Source organism: Odocoileus virginianus, chromosome 2 (assembly GCF_023699985.2).
Source record: "Odocoileus virginianus isolate 20LAN1187 ecotype Illinois chromosome 2, Ovbor_1.2, whole genome shotgun sequence".
In the NCBI taxonomy this organism is placed as follows: Eukaryota; Metazoa; Chordata; class Mammalia; order Artiodactyla; family Cervidae; genus Odocoileus; species Odocoileus virginianus.
The window spans coordinates 63,863,031-63,875,337 of NC_069675.1; positions in this window are offsets into that span (position 1 = coordinate 63,863,031).

Consider the following 12,307-nt stretch of genomic DNA (forward strand, 5'->3'; position numbering starts at 1 on the left):
ACTTGAGGTTTCTAATTTCTCTTCTGAAGGTTGCAGGGAGTAGAAACAGCAGGTGCTGAGAGGCGTGGTCCAGGGTCGCATTTCCACAGTGACTCAGCGAGTCTTCTTGGAAAACAGGTCCCAGCGAGGGTGCTCTTCCTCAGCAGCCTCTGGGCGATGAGTGATGAGGGGCTGTACATGCTGCCGGATGCTTATCCCAACACGATCGCCTTTGCTGCCTGTTGCCTGGGATCTACAGACTATATGCCCTTGTCCTTGGAGGCGCTTGGAGAGGTCTTTGCGGACGCCACAGTAGGACCGAGAGAGGTCCCATGGGTGGGGCTCCAGCAGGTGCAAGGGGCGCTGTGGCCAAGCAGAGCCCCGTGGGTCAGGGCAGGCACGCAGGGCCGGAAGTCCCGGTGAAGGAGTAAGGCGCATAGCGAGAGGCGCCCGGCCTGTGTGCAGAGTCAGATGGCGGGGAGCCCGGGGGCGGAAAAGAGATGGCGCTCCAGGGAGGCAGATGTCCAGGGTCAGAGAGACCTGCAAGGCCAGGTCTGGACCAGACCCTCAGGACGTGAGGCAGGATCCTGGAGCAGGAAGAACTGGAGAGCTGAGCTCAGAGTCGAGTCAGCTGCTCAGGTAGAAGAGCATTCTGGGACCTGGATGTGAGGTAAGGCCCCGATCATGAGGAAGGTGACAAGGGCTCAGTCAACAGAAGCCTGAGTCATCAGAACCTTGAAGCCACTGGCTTGAGGTTGTTGGAGTTAACATGGCCTAGAGCACAAGTGATTCCAAAGCCTGGGCTGATAGTGTGCCTGTGGCATGGGTTGATCTCTGGGAAAATAAAAAAGTCCATACCTGCCTATCTATGACTAGCCCCTCATCTGTCTCCTGTTGTATCTCCCCTACTTGAGTCACACCAGGTAATCAGAGAGGTAATCAGAGAATGATGATCACCTGAAGGATGACATCTCAGCTTCCCATACCCTGGGCACCTTGTGCATCAACCCACCCAAATATTCCCAGAAGGTCCCGCCTGCTTCACAAGCCCCACCAACTTCCTATTCAACCCCAGTCAGCCTGTCCTTGAAACAGTAACCTTGTTTGTCCCAGTTTCCCCATCTCTGACAGATAAAAATTATTACCTTGTTAAAGCAGAGGAGTTGGAGGGGAAACCTGAGATGCTTGCTCCTTGGAAGAAAAATTATGACCAACCTAGACAGCATATTAAAAAGCAAGACATTACTTAACCAACACAGGTCCATCTAGTCAAAGCTATGGTTTTTCCAGTAGTCATGTATGGATGTGAGAGTTGGACTATAAAGAAAGCTGAGTGCCAAAGAATCAATGCTTTTGAACTGTAGTGTTGGAGAAGACTCTTGAGTCCCTTTGGACTGCAAGGAGACCAAACCAGTTCATCCTAAAGGAAATCAGTCCTGAACATTCAGTGGAAGGACTGATGCTGAAGCTGAAGCTCCTGTAGTTTGGCCACGTGATGGGAAGAACTGACTCACTGGAAAAGACCCTGATGCTGGGAAAGATTGAAGGCAGGAGGAGAAGGGGACAACAGAGGATGAGATGGTTGGATGGCATCACCGACTCTATGGATTTGAGTTTGAGTAAGCTCTGGGAATTGGTGATGGACAGGGAAGCCTGGTGTGCTGCAGTCCATGGGGTGGCAAAGAGTCAGACACGACTGAGCGACTGAACTGAACTGAAGTAAGAAGTGAGATGAAGATGACAATTTGGGGAAGAGAGAAAAGGTGGATGTGAGATAGGTCACAGAAGGAAAATGCACAGGTTTAGGGACCATCTAAATTAGTGCAAGGAGAGAGAGACATGCAGAAGTGACACCAAGATTTTGAACATAGGCATGATGATCCGGCTGTTGCTTTGGGTTTTAGTTTCCACTACTTTTATATTCAATTAGTGTAGAGAAGTCTGAAACATGCAGGGGCATGAATGGAAAGAGAACTGAACTTGACCTGGAGAGTTGCGGGCACCACATCTCCCAGATTGACATCTGCACGTTCTAGAAAAGTCATCTGACCTCTTCGGGCTTCATTTTTTCCTCTATAAAAGATAGCCTTCTTCATCTGTTCCAAGGGAAATAATGTGAATGAAATACTTGTAAACAATGCAGAATAAGTGTAAGATATCATGTGCAGGTAATTGCAAGCTCACTTTACCACATTCAGTCTCAACCTCTTACTGGGTCTCTCATGAGGGGAACTGAGCTTCACCTCCTTTGCTACTACCGCCACCACGTGGCTGCCTTGTGAATTGCATGCCACAACTGGGGACGATAAGCAAAAAACAAGTTTTGTTGTTGTTCAGTTGCCAAGTCATGTCCAACTCTTTGTGACTCTTTGGACTGCAGCTTGCCAGGCTTCCCTGTCCCTCACCATCTCCCAGACTTTGCTCAAGATCATGTGCATTGAATCGGTGATACCATCCAACCATCGCATCCTCTGTTGTCCTCTTCTCCACCTGCCTTCAATCTTTCACAGCATCGAAGTCTTTTCCAATGAGTCAGCTGTTCACATCAGGTGGTCAAGGTACTGGGCTTTAGTTTCAGCATCTGACCTTCCAAAAAGTATTTAGGATTGATTTCCTTAAGATTGACTGGTTTGATCTCCTTGATTTCCAAGGGACCCTCAAGAGTCTTCTCCAGCACCGCAATTTATTTGCAAATAAAAAAGTATTTAAGTCTTTCCAAGTTAGTTAATAAATTTAATGCATTGTCAATCAAAAACTATTAATAAGTTGATTCTAAATTGCAGTGAAAGACTGAATGGGCAGGAATAGTAAAGACAAATTTGAGAAATAAGAATAAAGATAGGGAGAAAAATAGGTTAGAAAGCTACAGTTATACAAAGAGGGATATTGTCACAGAGTAAGCAGATAGCTCAGTGAAGCATGATAGAAAATCCAGAAGCATCTCTGCACACACAAGAATTTAGCATACAATAAAGATACTATTCAAATTAAGGGGAAATTACTCAATAAATGTGATTAAAACAATTGACTGTCCATTAAGATGTAAATAACATATTCATAAAATTTAATCCTAAATGAACTGTAGATCTAAATTTATAAAATTCAATTATATAATATTAAAGGAAAACATTTGGGGAGTGACAAAAGCTCTTAAACAAAGTTTTTAAAACCCACAAAACAAAGCTGTGGCCTAAGTGATTGACAAATTTGATTACATCAACATTTCTTAAATTATGTTCGTTAGAAGAGTGTAAACAAAGTTAAATAAGTGAAAGTAGGAGAAACAAATTTTGCAACAAATGAATAGTATATAAGCTACTATAAATTAATTTTGAATGACTCAGTTGTAAAGGAGCCAAGTGTAAAAATAAGCAAATCACAGAAGTAAAGCAAATGGTCAATAAACTTATGAAAAGATGTACGTATTCACTTAATAATCCAAGAAGTGCAACATAAGACAGTTAGTATGCCATTTTTCACTAATTTGACTGGCAAAAATTGAGAACTTTTTTTATAACTGTCAGAAATATGGGAAAAGCACACTCATTTTCTGTTGGTGAATAGTGTAATTCAATAAACCACATTATATCTATATTGTGCATAAATGGAAAGGGCTAAAAGAGATCTCAGTGCCTGACATGGTACAATCTCTGGACGTGCTGAATGAAAAATCAAATTGAAATACGTACAGTAAGATGCTATTAATGTGAACCATTAGAAACACTCTGGATTTTCTACAGAAGCCTGTGGGCATGTGTTTATGTATGAGGAGGTAGGCGCAGGCAAAGTTCCCATCAGATGTTCAACAAAGAGAATATGGTGGTCATCTTTAGTGAGGAGATGGGAATTGAAATATTGGTCAAAAGGGATACAAGCCCTAACTTTCATGTTTTCAAGGGTGCATTATGCATGTAGAGACTTATTTAAGGAAGAAACTGGTTAAGTGACAGATGGTATTTTTCAAAGATGGCTGCAACAACATGTCCAATTCCTCCCTGATTTTGGCAATGTGATCTTGCCACACGCCTCCCACTTGATCAGCTTTCAAATATCAGAACTGGCATCCAAAGCCAGATAACCTAGATGACATCTGAGCGAAGCCTGTGAGCACTCTCCAACATTGCTCTGACTAACTCTGACAACAATCCCATAAGGTAATACTACTGACATCCCCATTTTACAGAAGAGGAAGCTGAGGTTCACACAGGAATTACAAATAAGGAGAACTAGTTTTAAAAAAAGAAGGAAAATCTTATGGGAAAAGATTGAGTCATCTCATCTATAATCAAAGAAATGAAACAAAAACAAGATTTGATGTCATACTTAAACCATTAAAACTTTTAAAAAAGAATGCTTATTTCCATAAAATTTGAATATACATACATTATGGGTGAAAGTGCAAATGAACACAGTACTTTGGAAAGCAGTCTAGTAGTATGCATCATGAATCATAATGTGTTGCAAACATTTTGATTTTGATCTACTTCTTGGAGCTTTTCTTATAGGAATAAAACAAAAGATGAAAAATGTTTTCACGCTAAGGCACTCATTCCAACATTATGCAGACAATTAGAAAAAAAAACTTTTGGTATTTTGTATTTGTATATCCTCTGCTTTCCCTTGCTTTTTTTTCTAAGCATCTTTAAACAACTGAGATATTTCATTATAAAAAGATTAGGACGCCACATTTATTTATGGAAATTATGTTAATAAATTCCTGTAGGAAAATATCAGGAGAGGTTATGCAAGAATAATCATAGCCTTGTCAAATTTATTTTCAAGATGCTTAGTAATGTTCTCATCTTGTTCAAAGATCTGTTTATTTATTTATTACAGTGCATGCTAAGTTGCTTCAGTCGTGTCCAACTCTTTGCAACCCAATGGACTGTAGTTCATTAGGCTTCTCTGTCCATGGGATTCTCCAGGCAAGAATACTGGAGTGAGTTGTCATTTTCTTCTCCAGGGGATCTTCCCAAACCAAGGATTGGATCTGTGTCTCTTGCGTTGCAGGCAGATTCTTTTACTGCTGAGGCACCAGGGAAGCTCCATTTATTACAATAGGACCTTGCTATTTATCCATTCTATACATAAAAGCTTACATCTGCTAACGCCAACTTCCCAGTCTATTGACTATGTCCGTGTAGGACAAAAGTGTTACAATGCTTGTCTGTCTACCAAGCTCTTTTTCTAAATCACAGTTTTTGCCTTAAAGATGCTGGGCCAGGAGATCCCACCCTACAGTCTGTCACAGGTTTTTCCTGGATGGATTCTTCCCGCCCATGGGTATGGTGCCGGCAGGTAGTAAAGCACCGAGCCATCCAGAAGCTCATGGGCAGCACCCTGTGCCCACAGTGGGGAATCAGGTCTGGAATGTCCACGATCTCAGGCCCACATGCTTGGCATTCTTCACCATCCAGGCCTGTCTGCTGGCAGTTGAGGTCCTTGACAGTTGGTTCATCTGCAGTGGGGTTGAAAGCCAAAATCTGCAATTGCATTATTCCATTATCTAGATTGAGGATTAACACCTCTACTGATTTGATGGAGAAAATGGCTCCAAAATCCTCCTTGACAACCTCTCTCTTTATCAAGAAACCACTCGGATCTCACCCACTTAGTAATTCACACTAAGTGCCTGTATGAACTGAAATTAGGTAGCTCTCAGTCTGCCTGCTCTGTCCAACCCCAGAAGACAAAGCAGCAATAACTCAAGCTTGGCTCCTCACCCCACCCCGAGGGCCTGGAATGAGTCTGGAATGAAGCTCATAAAACCCAGACCCCTTTTCAGAATCCTTACTACCAGAAGATAACAAGTTTCCACATTTGCCCTTACTGGCCTCCAATCCACTGTCCACAGAGAGCTGGCAACAGTTTTTCAAAGACCCCTGGCGGCTCCCCGTCACAGACAATAGAAACCGCCTGGGCCCAGCCTCCAGCCTGCCCAACCTGGCCCTCCCACGTTACCCCCTGAACACCGGCACGTCCCGCAGCCTCTGCTGAGGACGTACTCTTCTCACTCCCCCATAATGATCTACGCATCCTGGTTGACCTGGCACTTTTCCTTTTAACACTTAGAAACCTCTCCATCCCCAGCAAACCCAAATCATGGACCAGGCTGTTTCCCCATCCAACCCCACGTACCTAACCGGCCACGCCCAGGCTTCCAGAAGGTCTTAGCCCCTAAGTCACTTTTCAGAGGGGCCTGACTCTCCCTCTACATCTGAATTGGGTCCTCACTGCTACTCTATCTCGTGACAGTCTTTCTGGTGGAGGACACCCATGATAATTATTTACTGCTTCATTCACAATCACTTACTGAGGACTTGGTGCTAATGATTTATGGGCTGGGGATAAAGCAGCAAACCAACAAAGACAGGAGGCCCTAACTTCAAAGAGCTTACATCCTAGGGGAAGAGATGGTGTGGTTTTTACAAACCAACTACACAGACTGAGCAGTGTGGTAGAGAAAAAGAAAGCAAGAAGGGACAGAGAATATCCAGGGTGGAGACTGTATCAGGCAGGGTGTCCAGGGAAGGCCTGAGGGAAATTACATCTTGATCTCAAAAGATGAGGAAGGAAACTTGGATTCCTGGGGTAAGTGTTCCAGACAGATAGCAAAAGCCTGGAGCAAAGAACAATGAAGAAGCCGGAGTGTCCGGAGCTGAGAGGCAAGAGGAGCAAGAATTGGAGTTGAAGACAGACAGGTAACAGAGTCTGACCCTGTGGGACTTACTAGGTCCCTATAAGGCATGTGGCTTTTGCCCTGAGTGAGCTAGAAAGATACAGCTGGCGTTTGATCAGGGAATAACATGATCTGCCTTAGGATTTCACAGGGCAGCGCTCAGACAAACCCCTGGTGGAGACTTTCAAAAGATGCCTGGGGTGGATTTTTAACAAGGGTAGTTGTAGCAGTGTTGATACCTTAATCTGGCGTACACTTTGAAGATAGCGCTGAAAAGGTTTTCACTCAATTGGCTGTGGGGAAGGAAAGAAGAGTCAAGTGATTCCAATGACTTTGACCTTAGTGAATGATGGGTGGTGGTTCCATTCTCTGGGATGGAGACTGAGCAGCAGGTTGGTGGAGGTGGAACCATTGAAGACCATTTCCGAACATGTCAATTTTTAGATGTTTAGACATCAAGTAGAGAACTAGACATATGGGTCTGGGGTCGAGAGAGAGTTGGGCTAAGCGTATACACTTAGGAGTCTTGGAGAAGAGATATTTAAAGCCATAATACACTTGGTAAAATCACTAAGTGAGCCAAATATAGACAGAAAAGAGGAAATGCCCAAGTACTAAGGTCTGGGACAGTTCACAGCCTCACTAGGCTGTCAGCTCTATGAAGTCAGAGACTATGTCTAACTTTTTTCATTTCTATCTGCTTGGTACTATGACAGTGTGTGGCAGATATTCAATATATTTGCAAAATTGTGATATAAAATACAATGGAATATTATTCAATCATAAAAAGGAATGGAGTGCTGATTACAATATGCTAAGTGAAAGCATTCAGACACCAAAGGACAGATATTATATGATTCCATCCATGTGAAATATGAAGAATAGGTAAATCTATAGAGACAGAAAGCAAATTTGTGGTGCTATAAGCTGAGGAAAGGAAAAATAGGGAATAACTACTTAATGGGTAGGGGCTTCCTTTTAACGTGGTGTTTTAGAACTCTATAGAAGTGTTGGTTGTACAACTTTGTGAATGTACAAAATATTGATGAATTGTCCACTGTGAAATGGTTAATTTTATGTTATGTGAATTTTACCTTCATGGAAGAATATTAGCTCTTATTGCATAACAAGGTATCCCAAACATAAAGGAAATAAATATTTATTACTTTACACAGCTTTTGAGGGTCAGAATCTGGGAGGGCTTAGCTGGATAGTTCTAGCTCAGGGTCTCTCGTGAGGTGTCCATCAAGATGTTGGTGGGGGCCACGGTCACCTGAAGGCTTGACTAGGGCAGGAGGTCCACCTCCAATATGGCTCCCTCACAAGATGGCTCAGCTTGGAATGGGAAGCCTCAGCTTCTTGCCTCATAGACCTCCCCATGAGGCTGATTGAGTGATCTTACAACACAGCAGTGCCCCCCACAGAGTAAGTGATCCATGAGAGTATAAGACAGAAGACACAATGTCTTGTATGGACTAGCCTAGGAAATACCACACCATCATTTCCACACTATCCATTGGTTGCACAGGTTAGTGTGGAAGGGACCTTCACAGGGGCATGAGTGTTAGGAAGTAAGGATCACCTGGGGCCACCTGGAAGGCTGGTCACCACACTTCCTTCACCCTTACCTAAGGAGTAGTAATGAATGACATCACCTGCTCAACATGAACTTGACCACCAGAAGCAGAGAACAAAAGGCAGCCCTGGGAAAACATGGGAAATACCACATGTGAATAGCATACATGTGGGGTACTATACAAATCATGCCTGAGTCTCTACAAAGTGCCTCAGGCATCTGTGTTATGCTGGAAACTACACTGCAACTATTTTCTTTGAAAATATTCTTTGAAGGAGGACTCTCCTAAGTAACTGGATTTTGATCCTTGATAATGAGACACCTTGTCAGGAACTAGGGATGAGTGGGTGATCCCTGCCCCTGGGTCCCCAGTTTCCTTTCATGGGTTATCACATATCAGCACACTGCCTTTCTGTACCTCCTAGGCCTGCCTTACTGCCCAAGTCCAGACGATAGCCCTCCATTCTCAGAAACGGCAGCTCTGACAACTTTATGGCTCTCAGAGTCCACAGACAGTCCAACAGAACTGCAGGCTTGGCCATGTCATCTCTTGAGTCAAATCTCCCAAGATCCTGCCCAATCAGATTACTGATAGGAGCATTCCTGAAAATTAGCCAGATCAATAAAATTTTACCAAAATCTTAACTTGGATGGAACACTCTTTGGACACATTCATGGAAGCAAGTGATCCAAATGTTGGTCCTTTGTCATTCAGAGAGAAAAAATGGCCAGGCCACTTGAGGCTTTTGCTTGAATAAAGAATTCAGTAACAGCAGCATTCAGCTAATTCGGTCTTAACACTGCATTTTAACCTCTGCTTTTCTGTTGTTCAAGTTACTGCTTATGATAGATCACAAAAAGCAAGCAGGACATATGTAAGGGTATACACTTCTATAGGCAGTGCCAACAAATTAATTTCTCTTAGCCATTCTGCCCCAAAATAAAATAAATATATTTCTGAAAGGGCTCAGCCCACTGGGGATTGATGAAAAACAAGTAGATATCAGTGGAATTGGTTACCACTGCTTATTGACACCTGAGGTGGGTTTCCTGCAGGCATTCAAGACGTCAGCCAAACATCCAAACCCTTATCTGTTGGAAGATAGAGGACAGTCAGTGAGGGTGAAAAACAGAAGAGCTGAGGCTAAAACCCTGGTTTTCAGACTTCAGGTTTGGTGCTTTTTCCAATACTCAGTATTGCCTTCTGAGGAATTTAAGATAAAAAGGCAAAATGAGGTACACAATAACAATACAAGAGAATGTTATAGAGAATAAAGAGGTAGGAATCCTTTGACTAAAGTTGATTTTATATTCCTCTAACAAGGCCTTTTGAGTTAATACACATGACAGTAGTGTAAGTTTTCAGTTACACTATGTGTATCATGAGAGCACACATCCTGATGGGTTTCCCATAATGTATCTCTCTCTCTTGACATTCTACTGAGTAGAAGGATCGAGACATTTAGAAGCCATCTGCCAACAGTGAGAGTTTTAACAGATAATTCTCCAAAGAAGACATATAGATGGCTAACAAACATAAAATGATGCTCAACATCACTCATTATCAGAGAAATGCAAATCAAAACCACAATGAGGTTCCATCTCATGCCAGTCAGAATGGCTGCTCTCAAAAAGTCTACAAACAATAAATGCTGGAGAGGGTGTGGAGAAAAGGGAACCCTCTTACACTGTTGGTGGGAATGCAAACTAGTACAGCCACTATGGAGAACAGTGTGGATTCCTTAAAAAACTGGAAACAGAACTGTCATGTAACCCAGCAATCCCACTGCTGGGTGTACACACCGAGGAAACCAGAATTGAAAGAGACACGTGTACCCCAATGTTCATCACAGGACTCTTTACAATAGCTAGGACATGGAAGCAACCTAGATGTCCATCGGCAGATGAATGGATAAGAAAGCAGTGGTACATATACACAATGGAATATTACTCAGCTATAAAAAAGAACACATTTGAGTCAGTTCTAATGAGGTGGATGAAACTGAGCCTATTATACAGAGCGAAGTAAGCCAGAAAGAAAAACACCAATATAGTATATTAATGCATATATACGGAATTTAGAAAGATGGTAATGACGACCCTATATGTGAGACAGCAAAAGAGACACAGACATAAATAACAGACTTTTGGACTCTGAGAGAAGGCAAGAGTAGGGTGATTTGAGAGAATAGCACTGAAACGTGTACATTACCATACGTGAAATAGATGACCAGTCCAAGTTTGATGCCTGAAACAGGGCACTCAAAGCTGGTGCTCTGGGACAACCCAGAGGGATGGAATGGAGGTGAGAGGGGGGTTTAGGATGGAGAACACATGTACACCTGTGGCTGATTCATGTCAATGTATGGCAAAAACCATATGTATTGTAAAGTAATTAGCCTCCAATTATAATAATTAGCCTCCAATTAAAAAACAAATTAATTTTTTTTAAAAAATTTAAAAAGGAAAGAAAACACATATAAACAAAGACATTTAGACCCAAAGGTAGGAAAATGCCACATCTTCAGAGAGGTTGTCTTCCTCCTCCCAACACCCATAAGACAAACAGTGGTAGGACAGATGTTCAGCATAAAAAGAGGAAGGCAAAGTTTGTAGAAATCCACTTCTACCCACCCCCTGAGGGAGCAGCTTCTTGGAGCATAAGCTGGGTGATCTGAAGCTGATGGGGTCTAGTTTCTTTGGCTCAGGAGCCACAGGGAGGCCCGGAGGAGAAGTTATAGGCTTAAGTTATTGGCTCCAGGCTGCTGCTCCAGGGACAGCGGGCCTTCTGGTTTGTTTTTCTAGAGGTTTGAGATACTTGAAGGAATATCTTTCAGGAATGGGTGACTCTGGCCCAGAAATCTGCAGGAAAATGAGCCATCAGTCATCTGGTGTAGGCTCTGGGTTAAGGATAAAGGGACTCCCAGCTGGGGTGATGCAGAGCCTGGAAAGAGGATGTAGGGCCAGATGGAAGCACACAGGTCCCAGGTCTGTCAGAAGATTGCTGGGACTCAAGATTGCTCTTGCTTTCTGGCAAACACCTACTGGGTGGAGCTCCTAGGGAGTTAGTTAAGTGTGACATCCAGATGTCTTCATTGTGGCTGGGTCTGAGGGCAGGGGTTGGAGGCAAGGCTTTCCACCTCAAAGAATCAGAAAACCAAACAGGAGGTCTTTTAATTCCCTGCATCCTCCTGGCTCATTTTAACTGGCCAGTGACTCCTTATTTCCACCTCCCTGGCTTTCTGTCCTCCTGATTCCTGAGCAAAGAAGTCCTTAGCCCCTCTGCCCCCTCCTTAACCAGATGCCCGTACACATGGTTTCATGATGCTGTCCGAGGTGTAGAGCTCGGGCAAGGTGTGAGCTTATTTACTGATGGCCTGTGGTCTCAATGGCAGCCAACAACCTCTAACCCCATCCCCACAGTCCAGTCTGTTTCCAGACCTGTGAAATGGGTAAACTACGCTCTCTCCACCTCCCCCAAAATGGTTTTACTACCTAAACTCATCTTTCCTTACTAGTGTCCCCCTCCTAAGTTTTCTCCCAAGTGAGATGAGAAAATAAATTGCAAAAGAAAAGATAAATACGTATTTTCTATGGGAGGAGGATCTCTGAGGTAGAGATGCTTAAACTTTTTAAATAGAACTCCTTTGAAATTTTTGATGAAGGGCATGACACTTCTCCCTGGGAGGGAAAAACCACATATGCATTCACAAATAAAGTTTTACTTGCAATTTCAGGAAGACTTAGAACCATTTCATCGTGGGCCCAGGTGAGAATCTTTGCTCTCAGAAAAGCTCTGCTGTAAAAATTAACTTTGTAAAAGATGACACTTGTGTGCTAAGTTGCTTCAGTCGAATCTGACTCTTTGCAATGTGCAATGCTAGGGATCATTGTCCTCCAGTCTCCTCTGTCCATGGGATTCTCCAGTCAACATAATGGAGTGGGTTGCCTTGCCCTCCTCCAGGGGATCTTCCAACCCAGGGATCAAACCTACATCTCTTATGTCTCCTGCATTGTCAGGCAGGTTCTTTATTACCAATGCCACCTGGGAAGCCCCTGTAAAGGATGATGTC